The 24,706-nt window shown below is 42.5% G+C and overlaps 1 protein-coding gene across 1 annotated transcript in view; it reads right to left on the bottom strand.

Moving 5' to 3' along the window:
- SLCO2B1 (solute carrier organic anion transporter family member 2B1) overlaps positions 1-17,377 on the bottom strand; it is a 194,908-nt gene extending 177,531 nt beyond the window's left edge. Inside the window, exon 1 of the mRNA XM_075592777.1 lies at positions 17,268-17,377. The gene's annotated coding sequence lies outside the window, so the exon portion shown is untranslated. The remainder of the gene's footprint in view (positions 1-17,267) is intronic.
- Between the last annotated feature and the right edge of the window lie 7,329 nt (positions 17,378-24,706).

The raw sequence follows: 24,706 nt of genomic DNA, 5'->3' as shown, positions 1-24,706 counted from the left end.
TTCTAAAATGGCCGACGTGAAATGTTTGTTGTGTAATGTACGTAACCATACAAAACAGTGTCCCTTCAGGCCATACTATGATCACGACCCTGGAGGAGAGCCGTACCCACAGATGAATTTAGTATGCTGGGCCTGTCGTGAAGTAGGTCACATGGAAGATGTGTGCCCCAAAATTTTCAAAGACAAACAGCTGCAAAAGCAAGCAACGCCCTGTGAGTGCAAGCAAGATGTGGAAGCTGATAACAGTGAGTGTGTGCCCAGGACCACTGATATCTCTGGAGCTAATAAAGCAAAAAGAAAGAAAACTGTTCCTCAAGTCACAGGGGAAGTGACCGAGCCACTTGAACCTGCACTGTCAGGACATGCGTCAGAAAGGCGCCGAGATGAGCAACAGCCCATAGGGCCTGGCGCAATCGTCCCAGGAATGACGACACGCCTAGAGATGACAAAGGCTTCTGCTACCATCATAGGCAGAGAGCCAAGCGAATCAAAGAAAACAAGAACTGACTGGAAACTATGCTATGAGATGTCCCAGAAAGATGTGCAAAACTTCATCACAGAGTTGGGGGTTTCTCGGCAAGAGGCTAGCGCGCTTAAAGCAGAGCTGGAACTCTCACGCCATGAGGTCTACGCTCGCAGCACAGAGCTGTGTACATTGAAGAAAACCTATGAGAATACCCTGAGTAATTTAGAGACTGTAAAAAGAGAGAATGTAAGTCTGACACAGAAAAATTCAGACTTGACTGACCAGATCAGTGAAGGTGATGAGAAGCTTCACCAAGCAGAAAAAGTGGAGAAGCAATTGATCCAGGAAAAGTTAGAAATGCAGGAAGCACTGCAGAATACAGAATCAGCGGCGATCCAGGCGACACAAACTGCAGAGCTCCAAAAAATGGAGGCGCTGATGCAAACCCAGAGCAAGCACCAGAAAGAGGTGAAGACCCTGAGGGAGGTCTGGCACGATCAGGTTGAAGAGCTGCAGAAGCAGATGGCTGAGCGCGAGATACAGTGCGCCAAGAGAGAGGAGGTGTCCGTCCGTCAGGTGGTTTGCCTGACACTGCGCTATAAAAGCGAGATGGCCGATATCTACAAGCAGCTGGACCACACGGCAAATGAGGGGGCCCGGCTGCAGCTGGAGCTGGACAAGACCCGGAAGGAGCACCTGCAGCTGCAGGTCAAGAATAGAGAAAATGAAACAGAGTTAAACCTCGCTCTGAAACAGATGACGGACATGGGAGAAGCGGCTAAAGTGGTTCAGTCGGGCTATCAATCCTACCTCCTAACCAAGCAAGCTGTACGTTCCTATACGTGTATCTTCAATGCTGTTGCAATATTACGATTTGCTATAAAGATGAAGTTGGAGAAAGAGATTCAAAGGCTAAAAGAGACACGGTCACAAAAGGAGACCAGGGAAAGTAAACTCAATGCCCTCACTGATGACAAAGAGGAAGGAGAAAGAATTGACTTTGATTGTGCTGCTGTTATTCCAGAAACAGATAGGCACCCTCCTGAGAATATACTCCCTGATCTGGAATTCAAAAATCCAGATCCTCAATTTCATTTACGTTGTCCAGAAGATTATCAAACTAGTGGACACACCCAGGACAACACAGAAGATGTTTTAGCCAAGTGGGTGGCAGTTCCTGAAAAAACAAACTTGTTGACAGATCCTGATGACATGGTTAATATGGACTACGTTTGTACAGAGGCAACTAGGTCTCCAAAACCCAAAGGCCTGGTAATGGCCACAAAAGGGAAATCAAAGATTGAAAAGAAAAAACAACGAAGGTTAACACGGCGCCTGAATAGTTCCATATCTCACCAATCTGGACCACACTGTGGAGCCAAGGAGAATCTGGTCCAAGGGTCTCATCAGAAGCTAAAGAAACAGTCCAGTCATTTGCAGGTTGCAGCGAGCTATGAAATAAAGTCAAAGGATGCAATAGACTGGAAGTCAAAAAAAAAAAAAAATGTTTGGGGGAACTGACCGATTTATTTTTTTTATTACACGTGTGGACTATGTCACGGACACTTAACTATGCAAATAAGCATTTTGTCAATATTACAATGTTATATTGGTTCTCTGTGTTGAAAATGTAGCTAAACTACAAATTAATATACAGGGTTGATGGCCCTTAAGATTACAAGGCTGTAGTATAAGAGAAAAAATATTGGTAGCTTACAATATGGGAAAAAAAAAAAATGCCCTTTTCGGTTGGTAAATTTATAATGAAGTTCATATTCGTGTCATGTAAATACTTAATGTTGTACTGAGCAGTTAGCTCAAGTATTTCAGGTAGGACGCTCACCCCAGTGAGGTCCATGGCCGCTCACCCCAGTAGGTGTGAGCTGGGGAGGGGGATATGTGACATAGTCCAAAGATGTTAGGCAGCTTTCTGCCCCATTTTAGAGCAGAAAGTGCAGGAATAGCTAAAAATGATCCGTTCCACAGCTTCCCATTAACTCAGGCAGCTGGATGGAAAATCCAGACCACAGATTACAATGGCTCTAGTTCTCCCTCACCTGCTCTTCTAATCACATGCACAGGTATTTAGAGCAGAGAGGTTTTGCATTTGTCTCTCTCTCCTTAGAGCCTGGGGGCTGGGGGTGTCGCTACTCTCCTGCATCCAGTATCGAGGTTGACGGCCTCTCCACGTATGACAGTACCAGAGGATTTGCCTGGACACCAGGAACAGATAAGACAAAACAAATGATTACTGCTGTTGCTAAAAGACTGTGCTGTATCTTGTGTCCCTAAATGAGAGAGCATTGTTTTAAGCTGGGGAACCAGTTTAGTTGGCCAGCAGCTGTTAGAGAGACTGATTCTGATGTGTAGTTAGATCCCTGAAAGGGATAGGATTTGCTTATATGATTTTGGTTTTATTTCTTGAAATAACAGTGTGGGAAATATTGTAACACTGAAATGTGTGAACTGCTGAATGAAAGTATCTGAGTACCTCTAACCTACACATGTTAAAGCTGCAGTACCTTAATTGGATGAAAATAAAGCAGGCAGAAGCCTGAGTTAAGCAGCATAATACTTTGCATGATCCTGTTTGTTGTATAATTAACCCTAGAAGACTGTGTCGGGAAGAACCCAGACAGACGTCAGCACTACAAAAGAGGGGCGTTTGTCACAATATATATATATATATATATATATATATATATATATATATATATATATATATATATATATTCAAATGGAGACTTATCTGTAGAATTCTGCGGCTGAAAGGAACTGGCCAATTCACGTTGAATTCAAATTTGAATAAAAAATGTGCCCATATCTAATCAAGATAGTCTGATTATTTCAGTTTACCATTGTAAGTCAATAAGAGGCTTGTTAATTATTTTGATCTTCTGAAGAACTCAAGCTGGTCTCATGTTCTATTTTCACAGGTGCCATGTAACTTGTATCTCTTCAAGTAGGAAACAAAGTAATTGTTTCTTAGGAGTTTAGAGTAATATTTTAATTAAAAGTTCCATTATCATACGATGTACACCTGGGAGACCTCACATACTGTTCCTGGCAACCAAATAACTTTTCCTTGTGATCAGTACATGTTTCATTGGGAAATATGTATGTGGTCCCAGCAGCCAATGAACACAATTGACAAAGAATAAGACATAAATCAAGTATTATGTATTTTCTAACATAAAGATACTGTATATATATTAAAGTGATGTACAGTATCAAAGATGTCACACCTAGAGTCTATTATTTACCACAAACAATTGTGTGTTGTATGTTTTAGAGATCAATGACCGAGAACAGGACCAAGGGATTTTTTCCCAGCATTAAAAGGATCTTCCAAGGGTGGTCGTTGCAAAATGTGTCCCTACATGCAAAAGACTCGGACATTCCACAATAGGAATAAACAAGGCGTTTAAAATAAATACCTTTGTGACATGTAACATTAATTACGTCATACGGTATATCTCCTTAGTTGTTTATGTGACAAACAGTATGCAGGTCTCGCCACAAGACCCTTGAAGGTGAGGATCTTAGAGCAGATAGGACTTATTGCGCATAGTGATACAAGGTATTCAAGAATCTGAACACTTCTCTTCCTGTCCCCTAGGTACCCTTAAGAATTTTAGGTGTACTCCCAAAGAACATGTTTACATATCATCTAGGGGAAGGGACAGAACAAATTTATTGTATCAACGAGAAGCGTTTTGGATATTCACTTTGGACACTCTCATACCCAACGGTCTCAAAACTGATTGGAATCTAAAACATTTTCTATAGATGGGGATCAATAATAACAATTTTGTGAGTTTCCAACTTATCCACATACATTTATCGGTTCTATCTCTTGACGAAGTTGAGACAATTGGGGGTCTGACGTAACAGCATTAGGGTCAAAGCAGCCATTTTGTTTGAATCCGCCATCTTGTCTTGTCTTTGTGACTTTCTATGTGAAGAAATCTGTGTGAAACAGACATGGAATGTTTTCGCTCCTAGCTGACTTTATTGATCTTTCCTCATCCAATCAGCTTCAAATTGAAAGTGTAAACAGGCCAGATATTATGAGAAAGCCTCGTTAGTAGCCTAAGATAAACTGTTTCTCATACAATGTGCCAAGTGGCAGAACTGATATCACATTTAACACCATAATGATTTTTAGCTTACATACAGTTATTCAGTATTATTATGTATTACAAAATGACATCAGCTTTAGTATTGTTATGTATTACAAAATGAGGTAATATTTAGTGACGTGCAAGCCCCCCATAAAGGGGTGGAGCTTTAGGTTTTAGGGTATAAATATATGGCATACCGTGTTATCTGGGAGAGAGCTTTTTGTTTTCAAGCTGTCTCCGCTATGTGCACCTGAAATAAACTCATTTAATAACTGAATCTTTGTTGTAACATTTTTTACTGCTTTTACAGATGGTTAGCAGAGGATGGTTCCCAATATCTCGGATGCAGAGCACCTGGATAGGCCACTCCTTGGACACTCAAACCTGAGCACTCATAAGAATCAAGGTAAAAAGCACCTTTTTAGGAAAGCCTGAGTTTAAAATTGTTTGAGTGCTGTTTAGAGAGCTGATCCTTAAAGGGTGTTTCTCTGAGTGACGGGGAATCCAGCTTTTATCAATTGAGTTTATTATTTTCTGTTCCTGTATTCATTTTAAAGTGTAAGAGTTGCTAAGGTGAGAGTCCCGTTAAAAGTTTTGGTGTTTTGGTTATGAATGTGAGTGTTTGTATACTTAAGGGATTGTTTTCAGATCGTCCTGGGTTGTGATAAATATTTTTGTTGTCTGAGCAGGACGGGTCCCTGATTGTACATTTGCTCTGTCTTGTCATTAAAATACCAAGTGAATTCATGGATATCTGGTTAGAATGTCTTATCTGTATCCATGTTATAAAAGTATAAGGTTTATCAGGACTGGGTTGGACCCGCTGGAGTGATTCAAGTTTTTTTTTGGTATAGTTATGGTGAGAATAAATGATTGGGGAACAGTCTCGTGACAGGTCCTTATTTGCATATTTACACTATTCAGAACAATAACATGCCAAAAGAGTTGTACGTAATCAGCTTGCGCTGATTATTGTAACGCTAAATTGTACAGGTCAATTAACAGTTGATTATTGTAGCTGAAGTATTGTACAGGTCAATTAAATTTGATTTCTGTAACAGGGGAATAATGGGAAACCAAAAATTCTCAAAGGATTGTGTGTCTGCAGATGAAAATAATAAAGAATGAATACAGAGAACGAAAAGAGACAATATAAATATATTTTGTTGGCCAGTATCAACAAATTGCGCAGATGTTTAAATGAAAGAGGGGTCTTTTTCTGTGGGATTGATAAGCTCACGGAGCGCCGTCTTGTGTGTTTTTGAATCCCCCAGGGAAACATACCTTACGTTTATATGGGTCAAAAGAATTCTGATGAGGGACAGGTGGGTCCCGCTGCATTTATTTTACCATTGCCCGGACAGAAGTTAATATAATAACAAGTGAAAAAGAAAGTGAATAGGAAAGAAATAGCAAGTGAATTTTTCCGATAGAGAATCAAGGCATATGATGGTGTTGAGGAAGTAGATATTGAGGGTTATTTTTATGAAAGGTTTATATGCAGAAATTGGGATACAATTAGAGACTGTGTATATTGTTTGGAAGGGACAGAAATTGTTTGGACGGGACAGAAAGTGTTATAATTGTAAAAAAAAAAAAGGCAGGACATTTTGCTAGTAATTGCAGTGCAGCCTTATTAGAGAGAAGAGAACGGAAAAGAATGGGAGTAGCCCTATAACTAGGAAAATATTAAAAAGGTTTGTTCGTACTGGCCACACGAATAGGTCTTTTAAACCAGAAAATATTATTGTTCCTTCTGTTCTAATGGCAACTAGAAAGAGAATCAGAATAACAGCAGCACAGACCGCGCCCCCCCCCCACCCCTTTTCTCCAAAGGAATGTGTAAACAATACGAAAAGTTAACTCAAAAGCTCCAGAGCATAAAAAAAATTAGTTTTAAAAGCAGGTTATTTATGAGAAGTTGATTCGCTTTGTAGGAGAGAAGTTTGTGTCTATGTTCTTTGTGTGTCTGTATTGTGGTTTCTGTATTGTGTGTAAACCAGTAAAAACACGTCAATTGCATTTCTATAGGATTAGGATATGTTGCAAAGAGATTTTAAGCTCGCACGTATTGTTTAAATTATATATGGTGTTTTCATAAGTTGATCTAACCTCAGTTTAATTAATTGTCATATTTTTATTTTTGAGAGGCCATATTTTTATTTTTGAGAGGCCATATTTTTATTTTTGAGAGGCCATATTTTTATTTTTTGAGAGGCCATAAATGTTTTCGTTTTTATTGCTGTGGAGAGAGCTCCATTTTTAACTTTGAGCTGAAGTTTCAATCCAGTACTTAATATTTAGAAGACGGAGAAACTGTTTTGTTATCTGCTCGGCACTCTCAAGAACTTTTTGGCGAAACGCCCGGGCTGGCAAATTGCCAAGATAAACAAACTCTGAAATTTTTCTCTGAGTGCCTTTAAAAAATAATAATAATAATAACGCTGTCAGTGTGTTCGGCACTGTGCAAAGAGATTATATTACAAAAAATAGTGTGAAGTCCTATACAAAAGCATATGACTATTATTTGAATATGTGATGTATTTTATAACTTTTAACCATTTATTTTTTCCATAGGTGTCCTATTTTATAATAAGCAGTAGTTACTGTTAAAATCACTGTATAATATATAATTCTAATTCTGCTGATTAAGCAAACAACATCCTAGTTGCTAATTTATTTATTTTATTTGTAGAATGTTTTGCTAGGAAGTGGTGCATTAGGAGTCACCTCTCGTTTTTGGATATGTTCTAGGTATAGAGTTAAAGGACAGGTGATACTGCTGCGGCCGAGTTTATTCGAGCATTTGCCCGTTCTCGGCCGCAGCAGTAACCTGGCGCGCGCCGGAGGGTGCCGGGCGCGCGCCGAAGCAGCGGAGGAGCGCCCTCCGATCGGGGCTTTCTTCCTCCCGCTGCCGGGTCCGCCGGGTCCCCCGGAACCCCCTGCCGCCGTCCCCAACATCGCGGGACACCAGGGCTCCCTCGGGGAGCCCTGGACGCGCATGCAGGGGGCGCAGGCACCCGATGACGCGTGACCGCGCACGCCGAGGGGATGCCACTAGCAAGCCGGGAAATCTCCCGGCTTGCGGAACCGGCCGCACTTCAATAAAACGTGTCGCCAGTGTACATAGTTGCAAATGCAGTTACATATGTGAGCAGGGTATATATTATATGCAAGGCATTTCACATTTTTAGCAGAATAGTTACAATTGAGTGTTTGGGGTAGAGGCCAGACTGGAATTGGCTAGGGGCATTTGTCTTAGTATAGCAATTGTTTAATTGGGAGTAAACACATTTTAGTCCATGACTTTGTAATTGCAGTGTATTGTATTGTAGTGTACAGTATGACTTTATTTATATATAGTGTCAAAAATGTACTCAGCACTTCACAAAGAATAGAATAGTAAGTGCAGCAAAATCAGACAATAGGAAAGGAAATCCTTGCCCTTAAGAGCTTACAATCTAAGGTTTGAGGGGAATTTACAGAGATAGCAGGTGAGGGAATAAGTGCTGTAGATGGCAGTGCTTGGCCACAATGGGTGTGGTAGGAGTGACTGTGTGTGGAATAATAGCCATGAGTGCAGGCTATTGGGATGTTTAATTTGTGGAGCAAGTTTTAAGGTTAGTTAGTATTTAATGAAAAGGTTGATACCATTTGCATCAGAGGAGATGACAGTGAGGTATAAATGAGAGCAAGTGTGTATTGGGAGAAGAGAGATTGGTCTGTAGTTTGAGACAGTGTTTTTGTCCCCACTTTTGAAGATTGGGACAGCTCTGGCAGTTTTCCAGGTCTTAGGGATATGGCCTGTAGACAGGATAGAGTTGATTACGAAAGCCATTGGTTTGACAATGGCTGAGGCCCAAAGTCTTAGGAACTTAGATTGTAGTACAGTCAAGTCCACATTAGCTGCTTAGTTCTAAATAGGAGGAGCATTAATAGGAGATACCTCTGTCTATCTGTCTAAGACAGTAGTAAACACATTGACACAAGAATTTGTTCCTAGGTATAAATTATCTCCTTATGAGACACTTATGGGATGACTTATGACTATCAGTAGTTCAAAGGAACAAATTAAGGACCATCTATTGGTAATAAAACAATTAATAAGTATTGTATGCCACTAATACATTTTTTGAGTTTCTCGGCAAAGTTGAAAGTGCACCTACTCGAGAAGGGGTTAATAATTAAATATTTCCTACGCAAGCATGCTCTTCATCCCAGATGAAAAGGCCCATACTATCCACCAATACAGCAATTAAAGTGTCAGAGATTCCTGGATCCATGTGGATCACATAAAACTCATTCCTGTTCCACCAAAGACCAAAGTCATCTAAAGCACAGCCGCATCAAATTAACATTTTGACGAGACATAAACTTTGACCGTTAACCAACGAGGAAAATAAGATACCAGGCAGAGGCCTGATCTTATCAGGAACATTTCATTTTTTCAAAGACTCAGAAAATTTCCTTTTATTCAAAGACTCAATATTTTTATTCTTTTTATAGTGTGTATAAGTTAGAATTTTAAGATATATGCACCATTGGGTCTGTGAAGGTATAACCCACAGAGAGATGACAGGATTGTCATGATGATGCTCTGTGGAGCTTTGTCAGCAATACTCATCTGCCTGTGTTCCTTATACATCGCAGATATCAATCACCATGGTCAAGGTAACACTACACTAAGCATCTCACCCACAAACATCACAAAGTTCATTGGTTCCCTGGAAGTGAGGCTTGTGAATGCTCCTGTATGTGTTTTGACAGTATTCATCACTCTCTATGTATGTGTCATGTGCAGCAAAACTTTGATCCAGAAGTGTGTTGCACCCTCACCGAGAGGAGGGGGTCGCCCAGGGGCATGTGTCAGCCACAAGGAAAGGATCATAAGTCAGCCATTTTTGGCCATCGCAGACATTTTTTGTTCTGTTTTTCTGAGTGAAGGATGTATATAATGCGTGCAGAAGTGATAATCATGCATTCACTTCCACAGACACCAAACCCCCTCAATTCTCAGTAATAGAATGTTGTGCTAATTCTCAAAATATATGATGGTAGAGATAGATGCCATTATCTTTAGCTAGCAGCAGAAAGGTCGTGATACTCATTGTCATCTATGTTTGTGTTACGGTTGTCAAAGGCATAATCCACAAATGTGCTACCCTCTCTGCAGACATAATGCCATTGTTTGCAGAACCTATTTACAGCAGTCCCTTGAAGAAAGAAGATGCCAAGTACAGTGTTCTAACTCTGGAAAATAATTTGGCCGCAACGCCATACGAGACTATGACTACATTTGGCAGGCACCCCGTGCATGGTCCTATACCCTCAAGCAGCATTATGAGATGATAGAGCACCCCTGTGCCTCTCAACGTGTTTCTGGACTAAAATCATGCTAATAATTCTCAAAAAAACAATGTTTTAAAGAATTAGAGGAGGGACTGACGAAGTTGAGACTTTAGGGGGTCTGATGTAGCAGCATTAGGGTCAAAGCAGCCATTTTGTTTGAATCCACCATCTTGTCTTGTCTTTGTGACTTTCTATGTGAAGAAATCTGTGTGAATGTCACGCTGTGTTCACCACAAACAGGACGAGACCCCGGTACTGAGATGGGAGTGGTAACAACACCAGCCACAGGCACGGGGGCCACGTCCGGAGTGTAGGTTTGTCTTGACAGCAGGGTCAGGGATATAGATATCAGAGTTATCTTTATACTTGCCGAGTTCAACGTAGGAGAAATCTGGAGCGTAGAAGGTACTTTTGCCAAAGAAAGGGTTGGAGAGTGGAGAGTGGTCAAGGTGCAATGCCGAGTTCAGGATTAGAGAGGCGCCAGAGGTTGGAGTAGTCAAAGCAAGCCGGTTCGGTACACAGAAGATCAAAAACTGTAACAAAGCAACAGGACAGGGACAAGGCAAGAACAGCAAGGGTAAACACAGAGTAACAGGAATCTATGCTCAGCCAATGTGCATATAACATTGGTGAGCATATATAGGCTGGATCAGCCAACCCCCATGGGGGGTGGAGCGGGGGCGCGGCCTCTGTGGTAGCTGTGATAGGTTCAGGACTCAACGAGCGGGTATAGCTGTTTGTGCAGCTAAAGAATGCATCTATGAGCAGGTGCAGCTGTTAGTGCAGCTAATGAATCTTGACACGGAGCTTGGGGGCGTGGTGCACGTGTCACATGCGAGCTCTGTGCGCAGTCAGTGTGCGTCATGATCCGGGGCGGAGCCAGAGTCCGCGGCGTCGGATGATGCCATTTTGGCACGCGTGCATGCTGTGCGCATCTGGTAAGGAATGTGGTCCATAGCCACCCCGCGCGTGCGCGGTGGTGCTCGAGAGGATGCGCCGAGCGGCTGTACTTCGGTAATCCTTACAGTGAAACAGACATGGAATGTTTTCGCTCCTAGCTGACTTTATTGATCTTTCCTCATCCAATCAGCTTCAAATTGAAAGTGTAAACAGGCCAGATATTATGAGAAAGCCTCGTTAGTAGTCTAAGATAAACTGTTTCTCATACAATGTGCCAAGTGGCAGAACTGACATCACATTTAACACCATAATGATTTTTAGTGTACATACAGTTATTCAGTATTACTATGTATTACAAAATGACATCAGCTTTAGAATTGTTATGTATTACAAAATGAGGTAATATTTAGTGACGTGCAAGCCCCCCCATAAAGGGGTGGAGCTTTAGGTTTTAGGGTATAAATATATGGCATACCGTGTTATCTGGGAGAGAGCTTTTTGTTTTGAAGCTGTCTCCGCTGTGTGCACCTGAAATAAACTCATTTGATAACTGAATCTTTGTTGTAACATTTTTACTGCTTTTGCACTCTGTTTGACAAACATAGATTATTTAATAGCCATATATGGCTATATTGTGATATTCTATTCCATAGTGTACGTAAAATGAGCGGAAGTTCCCCAAGTGTTTATGTACTGTATTAAGTTGATCTGTCCACCATTTTAAGGTATACATGGTGTTTCTCTATGTACAGTATATCATTTGGATTTCTACGGGGCTCAAGATCACGCAACATTTTTCAGTAGAATTTCTTTCTTTTGGTCCAACATTAAGGATTGTCTGAGCACACAGATTGCACAATGTCTCAGGGTTAAAAGGTGGGAGGCAGTATATACTGTATATGCAGCCACTTTTCCACTCGGATTTCTAGTTATGCTCTAGTTTCTAGTTCTATTTCAGGTGCAATTAAGTTATGAACATCGGTAGTTATATATGGACTTATCCATCAAGTTTCATAGTTTATCGCCGTCAAATGCTTGATCTTAATTTCTGATCTTGTTGCTGCACCTCCATATATATGACTGTTTTACATGATTGGTTTTGATGTAATCCCCATATCAACATCTTACACGCATATACATTCTTTTATTCTGTTTGTATTGCCATTCATTATGACTAACTACGGGATGCTAAAGAACCCCCTTTAAATATGAATGAGTTTGCTATGTCATTCATCAAGACAATTTAAGAGATCAATGTATTGCTATCTAGGACTGTATAGCTTCATGATTAGCCATTGATAATTAGCTATGCAGACATGGTTATTTTTTCAATGGGAGACACTGAGAGAAGACGCCAATTTTTCATCTCTACATACAATGTTTCCCTTTAAATAACCAATATGTAGAAAGATGGTGGAGCACTGCAAAAGAATAGGGCTGGAGGCAGATCCGTGAAAAAATAAAAATGCTTTAATCCAAATGCATGGTAGCAACAGCTACATTAACCACGTTAGAGGACAGTTTTAATGTAGCTGTTGCTACCATGCATTTGGATTAAAGCATTTTTATTTTTTCACGGATCTGCCTCCAGCCCTATTCTTTTGCAGTGCTCCACCATCTTTCTACATATACTATACCTACAAAACGGAATGGATGCACGCTGTCATGGAGCAGAAGGGGTTAATATGTGAGTGACCTACTATATTTATGGTTATTGTGACTATAGGGTATGTGCAGGGCTCCAGCCTATGATACAGGATATGTTTTACCCACATAGTGTTTGCACTGTGAGTCTCTTTATATAGGGGCTTCCATGTGGTTTCACTTGTAAAGTGGTTATTATTGCTCTGTCCTTGTTAGGCTTCATATGGTGAGCCATATACCCTGTCACACATCAACACATTTAATATACAATCAACATACCCCGGTCTCCTAAGCATTATGGCTAACATTGCACAATCCTGGATTTAGAAGCACCATCAAGAGATTCATTTCTCAACCTTTGCTTTAAATAACCAAGTTGATACCACACTGTTGCCATTTCAGTGCCACTAGTGTTAGAGTAACCCAGGGGGGCGCAAACTTTTTTCCCTGCGCCCCCCTGATGGCTGTCCCCTCGCTCCCGCGCCCCCCCCCAACCCCAACTTACCCGCGCTCCGGCTTAATGACGTCACGTTGCCATAGCAACGTGACGTCACATGACCTCGCGGCGTCATTTTGACGCCGCGTTGCCATGGCGCCGCAGGGAGGAAGCCGCCGGAGCCACGGTAAGTTAGGTTTACAGAGGCCCTGCAGCTCCCCCGGCACTTAATTTAAGTGCCTTCGGGAAGCGCGCGGGGCCTCTGTAAACCCCGCGCCCCCCGTCGGCAGTGTCGCGCCCCCCCTGGGGGTCGCGCCCCACAGTTTGCGCACCGCTGGAGTAACCAATGGTATAATTGAAACTCTATTTATGTATCTATAAAAAGTGTTTTATGGGTGCTCTGTATACAATAGCTATTAAGATCAACATCATACATTAGGAGTAGAACATTTAGCAGTCTTTATTTATCTTTCAATTTAATATGTATACATCTACAGTATATGCAGCATGTTGCTACTGTAATTCCATATTTATCTTAATCATGTAATTAATAGTCTTCACGATCCCAATGCTAAAGCTTTGTTACACACATGATTTGTATTTTCTTAATGCATGTACTGTGACATCACAGGTGGGTGCCACATCATTCCGATGCTAGACACACCTTCCATAATCCTTGAGAAAGCACCTTAGTGGTGTGAAACCCGTGTGGAGGTCCTTTTTGGGGATGACAGTTGCTTTTAAACTTGTGTTTAAATAAAGTCTTCTTATATTTCTTGGTTGGGTCCCTGAGTTTCAGGCTTCAGTCTACCTGCTCCGTTTTATTTTTTTCTCCTGACTCGCTGATCATTCGGAAGCAGGGCCCCCGAGGGACAGTCCCACAATGCACCGGAGTCCCGCTGCACGGATGCAACGCTGACAACCACCGCTAGCAGCGACTACCGTATATATTGAGCTCAATGGAGCATCACTCCACCACCGAGAGCAGGAGCGTGCAAACTGGGGGGCAGGAGATTTTTCTGGGCGGCACCACGGCAGGCAAGACAGGGGGGCGAAGTAGCAAACGTTCGCGCTCCCCTGCCCTCGAGCACAAGACAGCATTTTTTCTTTATACATCTAAATTGGTAAGGGATAAAGAAAAAGGGAAAACTGAGAGCACAGCAAAAAGCGTGGAACTGCAGGCCAATAGAAAAAAAATAACAAAAACTTTATTGAAACATGCCTAGTTTAAAAAGAGAAACTTTTTTTTCTATTGGCCTCCAGTTCCATGCTTTTTGCTGTGCTTTTTGCTGTGCTTTTTGCTGTGCTCTCAGTTTTCCCTTTTTCCTTATCCTGCACTTACCTGTGGATGCACGCTGCTGCTGCTGCTGCTGCTACCGGATGTCTTCCATTCACCAGCGGTTGATTTTGTGAGTACCCCAATCATTGAACTGTATGCTGCGTTATTGCCCGTCACTAGGGGATTTGGTCTGGCATTGCGGGGGTCTGCTGGTTCCCGTCGGGGGACCTCATGATCGCCGAGGTCAGCTTTTCCCTATACCTATGTGATTGCTTATGGGCTTCATTTGCTACAGCTTTCCGCTTTATACTCAGGACTACGTTACATCATGGGTTAATGTGGATGCCTCCACATGATGCACGCATGTCTACTGGGCTAGTAGCGCCACACACTGAGGTTTATTCCTCGCATTGCTACTAAATTGATAAGGGACGTTATTTTCCCTGAGCTTAATGATAATCCACTAAGTGGCCATCATTTAGCTCACTAGCATAGGGTTAATGTTAGGGTCATTTAGCACTAGCTTGCGTTGGCTTCAAATAACCTGACATTAATTCATGTCTTGCCTAAGAGAGCTGGGTTAGCTCTATCCAGACCCTGAAATGTGGGTTTTGGAGGAGAGAGAGTGAGGTATTTTAGTTTAGTCCCACTTGCTATATATATTCCCCGAACACTCCCTTCAAACAACACCTATTTTGCATACAGTTTAATTAGCACAAATGGCCATGAAATATAATAACCATACGTTATTAAAAACTAGAACTCGGTTAATGTTAAGTTATTTGCTTTAGTGAATAGGTGTTAGGTTAAGCCTAACATTAATTTAGGTTAACGTTAAATAGGCTAATGTAGCTTCGTGCATCTTTCCCTAAGAATCTCTTGGTGCAGGCAATCAGGACCAGGTGCTTTATTTACATTCCTTTAATTAAGTTGCCTTTGCATTTTATTCATAAATTTGCCAAGGCAAATGATTTGTTTGATACCTCTGACTTCTTATTATTACCATCACATTTGCTGGCCATCTCAAACTGAAGGGCTGCTGCAGTATGATCTGTTTTTTCTGTTCCATTGCAATGCATTTATCATTTTCATATTTTACAATCTGATTGCCCTTTTGCAACTTTTGTTACATTCCTTTAAATACTGAAATTATGCATCTGTCCCTGCTAACTTCAACAATCTAATAAACAATCTGTTTATGTAGCCACATTAGTTTGGATTTGTTTCTTATGCACTGTGCGTTTATTACCCGAGGGTATAAACTGATAAGTTTAATAATCTACCAATGTTTTAAAGACTACCCATTTATCTTCTGTATTTTATTCTGCAAGAACTTTCAAATGTACAGTATTCCTTAGCGGTTCTTCCATAGTTTACTAAAATCTGCCTTTCTAACATAAAGAAAGAGGAAGGGGGGGGGAGGATGAAGAGAGAGAGAGAGTATGGGAGAAGGAGAGGGAGAGAGGTAGAGAAAGGAAGGGAGAGAGAGGAAAGGGATAGAGGGAAGGGGAAAGGAGAGAGAGAGAGAGACAGAGACACAGGAGGAGGGTTTGAGAGAGAGCAAAGGGGAATTGAGGAAGGGGGCAAGTCTTTACTAAAGTCCCAAGTTACTTATATACAACTCCAAACACACCTTTATACCTGGGATATATGCAAATTTAAGTAATTTCAATTTACTTTGCAGATTTTAATCAGCATATATCCTGGGTATCTCAGGTGTTCTCCTCTGTGTACAGCTGACACTCAGCACGTGTTGTAAATAGTCCAAAGTCCAACATTTGGCTGCTTCACGAACTTGTGCCCTCGGTAACTATTATGTAGATTTCTATACAGTCCTCTCCATTGACATATTGAAGATGATCTTCAAATCTGCATAAATCCTACCTGGTTTCATCATTAGCATAGAAGTAAGGCAGAAAACATGGAATGGTACATGGTACTGGACATACGTGAACACGAGAGGTAACTCTCAATGTACTACTTCCGGGTAAAACATTTTTTATAAATAAAAATAAATAAATAATTGACTGCTGTACAATAAGTGAAGAAGAGTGTTTCATAAACCCAAGCAACGTGTGAAACATTTCTGGGGCACTGCTACTGTACAGCAAATGCCTCTACATCCCGGGAACTCTGCACATTGACAATCTAAGGGCTGTTATATAGTGGCCGCGTGCGCTACGCCGTGCGTGCGCGCGGCACTTATAATTGGCTGAGGTTAGTCAGCCCTTCTATGCAGTGATCGTGCCTCCGGACAACAGCGGGGAAGACGGGGAATAGAATGATTTTGCAACGCTACCGGCGCTGAAATGTATATATATGTGCGTGTGTATGTGTATGTATGTATGTGTGTATGTGTGTGTCTGCACAATGTTAATAAATATTTTATTTTTACCAATGTGTTTTTTAAAAAATAAATAATAAATTGCACATACATAAACACACACATATACACACACACACATACACACATATACATACACATACATACACACACATACACACACATACACATACACACACACACACACACACACACATACACACATATACATACACATACATACACACACATACACATACACACACACACACACATACACACATACACACACATACATACACACACATACACATACACACACACACACACATACAGTACATCACTCGTGCACAGTATACACACAAAACGTGTGCGGCACGTGCACGCGCCTTCGCACAGGCACGCGCGCGCACGGCCGCACACACTATACAACAGCCCTAAAGCAGCTTTCTACATTTCATATTTCCTAGAACACACAGAACAATCTACTTTAATTTCCCTTTGTCTGCAACAGAAGCAATGAAGTGAACCACAAAAGCAGGGGGGGGGGGGGAGAGGCATTTTAAAACATAAGAGCACATCCTATGCACAGCATTTTATTCCACTGATGCATGAAAAAGCACTGACAGTTCTGCAGGAGTCACGTTAAAAGTAGAAACAGGCAAGCTTCACAAACACAGGAGACAGAAGGACGCAATAATACAGTATGTGTGTTCTTACATCTTAACTACAGTAGGTGTACTCACAGTTATCAGATTCTGTTACAGCTCCTGCATTCTCCCTTCAAACTTTCCCTTCTTTCCTTTAAAACTAAAGTGAAAGCAAAGTTCCCCTTTTTTTTCAGGGAGGAGTTTTCACATTACAGTGGATCAATTCATTTAATCACATTCACTGTATGCTTATAACTGTAATTAAAGGACACAACTGAAGATGTGGGTGGGCTAGAATTAACTTTCATTTGCACATGATAATTATACAAGCTGTATTATTTAATTCTATATTTAGCTCATGTATGCTTCTGAATTTAGCACAAACGTTGGCTTTGAGGTTAGGAAAAAAGACATACAGTAACTGTGTACAGGCACAGTGGTATGGAGAGAAATGTCCTTGTTATATCCTAGTCTGGAATTACCAGTTTAAGATGTCTCCAAACTGCTAGCCCCGAAGGCAACATACCCCAATTAACCTTCTTATCGAAATGCATATATTTTTTCCAGCTCCAGTCTCATACTGTAACTCTTCAGTTCAAAGTTCTAGTAGTTCCGTATTGGTCCAGAAGAAGTGTACCGTACCGTAGTGACTTGAAGATGAGACCTGTGAGTACAGAACCCTAGTGTACACAACACTTAAAGATAAGACCAGTGAGTACAGTACCCTAGTTGTGTACAGTACTCTTGAAGATAAGACCTGTGAAGACAGAACCCTAGTGTACACAACACGTGAATATGAGACCTGTGAGTACTTTATTTATTTTATTTATAAAATGTTTTACTAGGAAGTAATCTATTGAGAGATTAATCTCGTTTTCAGGTATTTCCTGGGCACAGAGTTACACTGGCGACACATTTAATTGCACTGCGGCCAGATCCGCAAGCCGGGAGATTTCCCGGCTTGCTAGTGGCCGCCCCTCGGCGTGCCGCGCGTCATAGACGCGCGGTCACGCGTCTTCGGGAGCGTGCGCCCCCTGCACGCACGTCCAGGGGCTCCCCGAGGGAGCCCTGGTGTCCCGCGATCGCGGGACAGCGGCAGGGGGTTCCGGGGGACCCGGCGGACCCGGCAGCGGTAGGGAGAGCGCCCCGATCGGAGGGCGCTCTTCCGCTGCTTCGGCGCGCGCCCGTCACACTCGGGCGCGCGCCAGGCTACTGCTGCGGCACAGAACGGGCAAATGCTCGAATAAACTGTGCCGCAGCAGTATGATGACAAATACATGGTTACATTAAGTGAGGAGGATTAGACATTATATATAAATACATTGCATGCACAATAATAGATAATATATGTTATAGGCGTATGTAACAGTTACAGAACCAGATTAAAATGAGAGACAGCTTTAATTTTGAAAGAACTTAGACTAGTAGCGGCTGTGAGTCTCCAGTAGATTGTTCCAGTTGTGAGGTGTACGGTAAGAGAAGGAGGAGCAGCCAGATACATTGTTGAGCCTTGGGACATGAACAGTCTTTCAGAGTCAGATCTCAAATGATACAGTAAGTGCTGCATATGGTAGGGGTGAGGAGCTTGTTCAGATAGACGGGTAGCTTGCCCAGAAAGTATTTGAAGGCAAAACAGGAAAGATGAACTTTGCGCCTAGACTCAAGTGATGGACAACCTAGTTCTTTGAGCATTTCTAACTGATGTGTGTTTTAGTTGCATTGGAGGACAAAACGGCATAATAAATTGTAGAGGGTATCAAGTTTGCTAAGGTGGGTTTGGGGTGCCATGCCATATACTATGTCCCCATAGTCAACAATTGGCATTCGCATCTGCTGTGCGATACGCTTTCTGACCAGCAGACTTAGGGAGGATTTGTTCCTGTAAAGTACACCTAGTTTGGCATACTGTATGTTTTCGATGCCAGGTTATCAATGTCTAAACCAAATGTTAAATGGAAGTTAAACCATATGCCCAAGTATTTACAACTAGTAAAAGCAGCTTGGGTGGTATTAGCATTGGTTCTGATGTGGAGATCATTCATTGGGAGCTTTAAAAATTTAGCCTTGGTCCCAAATACCAATGTAATAGTTTTGTCTGTGTTTAAAAATAGTTTGTTTTGGGAAATCCAATTTTCAAGTCTCAAAGTCAGATTGAAGTACGTGTCCAAGGTCAGAGAGCTGTGTGCATATAAGATTGTGTAATCCGCATACATGTGTATTGCAGCTCCCTTACAAGCTGTAGGAAGATAATTGAAGAACACTGAGAAGAGTAGGGGCCTCAGAACAAAGCCTTGTGGGACACCGCAGTTGATATCCAAGGAGTTGGAGTTAGAGTCTGGGATAGACACATGTTGGGATCTACCTTATAGGTAGGAATTAAACCAGTTTAAAGCATGCTTCCCTATTCCAGAGCACTGAGGTTTGTTAAGCAAGATAACATGATCAACAGTATCAAAAGCCTTTTGCAAAATCTAGGAATATTGCACCAGTAAGTTGTCCCAGTTCCATTCCACACTGGATCTCATTGTAAACTTTTAGCAGGGTAGTTACCATGGAGTATTTGGGGTGAAAGCCAGATTGTAATTGGTTATAGAAATTTGTCTTGGTATAGTAATTGCTTAATTGGGAGTGAAGACATTTTCCCATGACTTTGGATAGTATTGGGAGAAGAGAAATTGGCTTGTAGTTTGAGACAGTGTTTTGCCCCCACTTTTAAAGATTGGAACAACTCTGGCTGTTTTCCAGGTCTTAGGGACATGACCTGCAGACAGAATAGAGTTGACCAGGGAAGTAATCGTTTTGGCAATAGCCGGGGCACCAAGTCGTAGGAACTTGCATTGCAGTAAATCAGGTCCGCATTGGCTGCTTAGTTTTAATTTGAGGAGCACTTGTGTAATCTCCTCTTCAGAAAATCTCCTCCTTGAAAATTATGGGCAGTGTTGGGAGAGGGTAGGGCTATAGGGGTACTCTCAGAATGAGGTTCCTGTTTGTAGTTCGGGTTGCGTTTCACTAATTAGTTAGTAATACACCCCACAAAGTATTCATTGAATGCATTTGCATTGTCAGTGGGATTTGTCAGAGTAATATCCTCCTTAATGATGTTACATGGTTGTTGATGGCTAGACAGCTGGAATATATTGTTGATGACTTTACAGAAGTTAGCTGGATTTGGTGTATTCTGTATGATGTATTCTGGTGAAGATTGTAAGAGTAACATTGGGCTTTTGCGTTTCTTGTTTGCCTTGTGCACATATTCCGCAGACATCTGTAGTTATTAAGATCTTTGGTAGTGCCAGTTACTTTGTAGGTTTTCCACAAGTCATCCCAAAGATGGTAGAGTGCTATAAGGTCAGTTGTAACCCATGGAAAGTGGGCCCCCCATACTCTTATTCTGCGTAGTGGAGCATGGGTATCACAGAGTTTTAAGAACTCGGATTGGAAATAGTCAATTGCAGAATCGGAGTCGGGAATTAAGTCGATTCTGTACAGAGGGCAGTTGGTAAGGTCAGCCAGAAACTGTTGTGTGTTAAAGTTTCTAAATGTTCTAGCGAGTAGAACTTTAGGGCCTGTTTGAGGTGGTTTGAATTTCTCTACACAGTACACTATTGCATGGTCACTGAAAATGTCAGGTACGATGCTAGAGGATTGGATTTTGCTCGGACTAGAGGAGAGAATACTGTCTAGCAAGGAATGATTGTGAGATTCCAGGTTTGTCCGTGTGGCTTAGGAAATGAGTTGCGTTAGGTTAAGAGACTTGAGTTGTATTTGTTTTTTCTGTTTTTTAGGGTCGAGCCAATTAAATCCCCAAGTACTAGCAGCTCACTCTTCTCATACAGAGAGGAAATGGAGCCAAGAAACTAGGTGATATCAGTCAGGGACTGTAGACGAGCTTTAGGGGGGTGGTAGATGCCAGAAATCAAAACGGCTTTAAAAAGGGAGGCAGATTTGGCCAACTAGGATTTCAAAAGAGGGTGGGCTTGGGGTGCAATTTAGCAGCATAAATTGTAAGATGTCTGCAATATAAAATAACACCCCTCCTCTCTTTGACCTATCTCTCATAGAGATGGAGTATCCCTGAATGGCGATATTTGCATAAAGTGTTTTAGGGGTTAGCCATGTTTCTGTGAGAATGATGGCTTTGTGTTTATTCATAAGTCCCTTAGTTCATCCAGTTTGGGCAGCAGGCTCCCAATATTTAAATGGGTGACAGATAGACCTTTTTGGACTTTGAAAGGGGTATTCCCAGGTGTAAGGGACAGAGTTGAAAAGGGAGGGCCTGGTTTAAGTTCAATATTACCTGCTAAATAGAGTAACAGTATAAATAGAAAATTGAGTTGTTGTTTTCAACTTGAAAATGTATGATATTTTGCCATTAGAGTGAGTAGTTGTTGGTGTGCTGGTTTTCAGTTTTCTCCACCAACATTCAGTAGATAGTGAATCCAGGGTGTATGGTGATATTGGGTGTGTGTCAGGAGGGAGGAGTTTGTATTGGCTAGAGAGAGCAACATTTTCATGAGGCCACAAGAAAGAACAGAGTTGAGAGAACAAGCAGGTCCATTATCACAGACTTACTTCACTATTTGGCGTTGTGCGCTGTTTTCTTTTTGTTTCCATTATCACAGAGTTAGGTAATGTTGCATGAAGCTGTTGTAAACCAAATGACCGTGTGCAGAGTAAAAACGGAGAGGTGTGCCTTTTTCCTTGCCAACATGTTTAGTTGCATTTATAATGCTAGGGTCTGTTCAGAGTTTGCAGTGGGAGAAGCGAGGGCGGGGAGGAGGATGATGGAAGAGGCAGTTGTGCGGAGTCAAGTGTTGGGAGAGGCTGCAGTAAATAAAGTGTACAGGGGGTTAAAAGTGCATTCTAACAAGCATGGGATCATAGTGTAGTCAGATTTGTTGCCTTGTGCTTAGAGTTGGCAGATGATCCAGTCCCCAGTCCACCTCTAGTTATACTATAGTCTAACTATATATTTCCACTTAAAGATGGTCACTTAAGATGTAGCATTTAAAATGCCAAAGCTACCCTACCAGTACAGTACCCTAGTGTACACAACATTTGAAGATGAGACCTGTGAGTACCGTACCCTAGTGGAGCGGTGAGCAAACTGGTGGCACGAGATTTTTCTGGCGATCCACGCATTTAAATTAATTGCCGGTGGGATCGTGTGTGGCCTCTGCAACTTAACTTTCCTTGATTCAGAAGGCTGCTGTGATGTGTCAAATGACGTCGGCACAAGAGGTGAGGGGGGCGTGAGCATGGGGGGGGGGAGAAGGCAGGGGGTGGGGCGCAACTCTTATAGTTTGTGTACCCCTGCCCTAGTGTACAGAACACTTGAAGATGAGACCTGTGAGTACAGAACCCTTGGGAAATGCCTTGGGAAAGACCTCAGCAACCGCCTACGCTCCCCCTCAAAAAATTTCCCCCCAGTTTGCGCACCCCTGCCCTAGTGTACACAACACAAGAAGATGAGACCTGTTAGTACAGAACCCTGTGTACACAACACTATAAGATAAGACCTGTGAGTACAGAACCCTAGTGCAGGCGTGCGCCAACTGGGGGGCGTTATATTTTCTGGGGGTGGGGGGCATGGCAGTTATAGAGGTCCCGCGTTCTCCCCCAAGGTATTTAAAATAAATGCCGGGGGACCACCTGAGACCTCTATAATACACTTCCCTTCCCTTCCATCGAAGCGTCGTCATGGCAACGTGACGTCACATGACCCCGCACGTCATTTGATGCCGGGGCCGAGCAGACGGGTTGGGGAGGCGCGAGGCTCTGAGGAGAGAAGGTAGGGGTGCGCACAGGGAAAAGTTTGTGCATCCCTGCCCTAGTTCACACAACACTTGTATATGAGATCTGTGAGTAGAGCCCTAGTGTGCAGTACACTTGAAGTTGAGACCTGTGCAGGGGTGAGCAAACCCTAGTGCAGGGGTGAGCAAACTTTTTATGCCGAGCTCCCCTTTTCATAAATGATATTTGTGGGCCCCTCCTGCCTGATATAATCCAAATCACATGACATTTATTAATTGGTATACAATATAAATGTGAATACAAATACTTAAAAATACTTGCATATTTCAACATTTTTAAAACAGTAAATTATGACAAATGTTGTTTAAAAAAAAAAAAAAAGAGGTCAAGGCGGAGCTACACCGAGGTGAATGGAGTCCTGATCCCAGAGCTCCTCACCCGTCGGCATTCTTAAACATAATAAAAGCGGCAATTTCAATCACTCCCCGGCTCACTATACAGCAAAAGTTTTATAAACCTGCAGAGATGGCCTCAGGCAGAACTGCCCGCACCAAAAGCCAGCCAGTTTCTACATATTTTAAGCGAAAAGCAGTGCCCCCAGCAGATAAGCAGAATAAAATGGTGTCTCCCCCCCACCCTGCTATGGATGACCCGGAGGCGGATCCCTTCACGGAAGATGAAGGAGATGAAGAAGTGGTCCGCAGAAAGGACTTAAGAAAGGACTTAAAAGAATTCTGTTCACATATGAAAAAGTTTTTCAAATCTGAACTTTGGGCCCTCAGGAAAGACATTGATGCCCTGGGTGAAAGAACTGACACTCTTGAAACAAAGGCTGATGAATCAATGGCTGCCATCTCCCATACACAAGAACAAATATCCTCTCTGACTGACAAAGTTAAGTTCCTGGAGGATAAAGCAGAAGACGCAGAGAATCGTGACAGGAGATGCAACATTAGATTACGTGGAGTGCCAGAAAGCATCAATAACCCAGAAGATTTCACCCTCAGGTGGCTAGAGCACCTCTTCCCGGACAAACAGGAGGCAGAGTTAAGGCTAGACCGCTGCCACAGAGCTCTCCGTGGGAAACCGCAGAGCGGGGACCCCCCCAGGGATATTGTCACCAGATTTCACCACTTCCGCACAAAGGAAGAAGTGTGCAGAATTGCCCGAGAGGCCAGGTCACTGGAGTTTGAAGGAGTTAAGCTTCAGGTATACCAAGACCTAGCCCCAGCTACCCTTTTGAAGAGAAAAGCCCTGGCCCCCACCACACGTGTAATGAGAGACAACAACATTAAATATAGGTGGCTGTTTCCCTGTGCCCTTCTTAGCATCAAGAACGGAGTAGCCCATACACTAAAGAATCCGGAGGATGGGGAGAGTTTCCTAACCAAATTAGGCATCCCCAGAACCACCCGAAGCACACCGGGTTCCCCATTACCAAACCCCCCTTCCACATCTACCAGCCCCTCCTGGTCCAAAGTGGGAACCAACAAACCTAAGGGGATGACTGCCCCTGAGGCATCAGGATCAGAATAAACCAGCTTCCCTGATTCCTGATACAAATAATGAACTGTTGGCGCAGAATACCCCTCCTCGCCGCTGTCCCGACCTACCTACGCTCTCAAAACCCTGATCGCCGCCTGGAGCTGAGCCGCACACCACTTTCGAGCGGCAGCCATCTTTCCCTGGTCCTCCCTGGTCCGGCGCGGGAGCTGCAGTGAGGATGGCGCGAAGCCAGGTATGACGTCGCCGTCGCGCTGCTCCCTCTTGCGTTATCAGGG

The sequence above is a fragment of the Ascaphus truei genome, chromosome 3, assembly GCF_040206685.1.
Source record: "Ascaphus truei isolate aAscTru1 chromosome 3, aAscTru1.hap1, whole genome shotgun sequence".
NCBI classification, from domain to species: Eukaryota; Metazoa; Chordata; class Amphibia; order Anura; family Ascaphidae; genus Ascaphus; species Ascaphus truei.
Note: the sequence above shows the minus strand (reverse complement) of the source record. Positions and strands in the feature narration are given on the sequence as shown.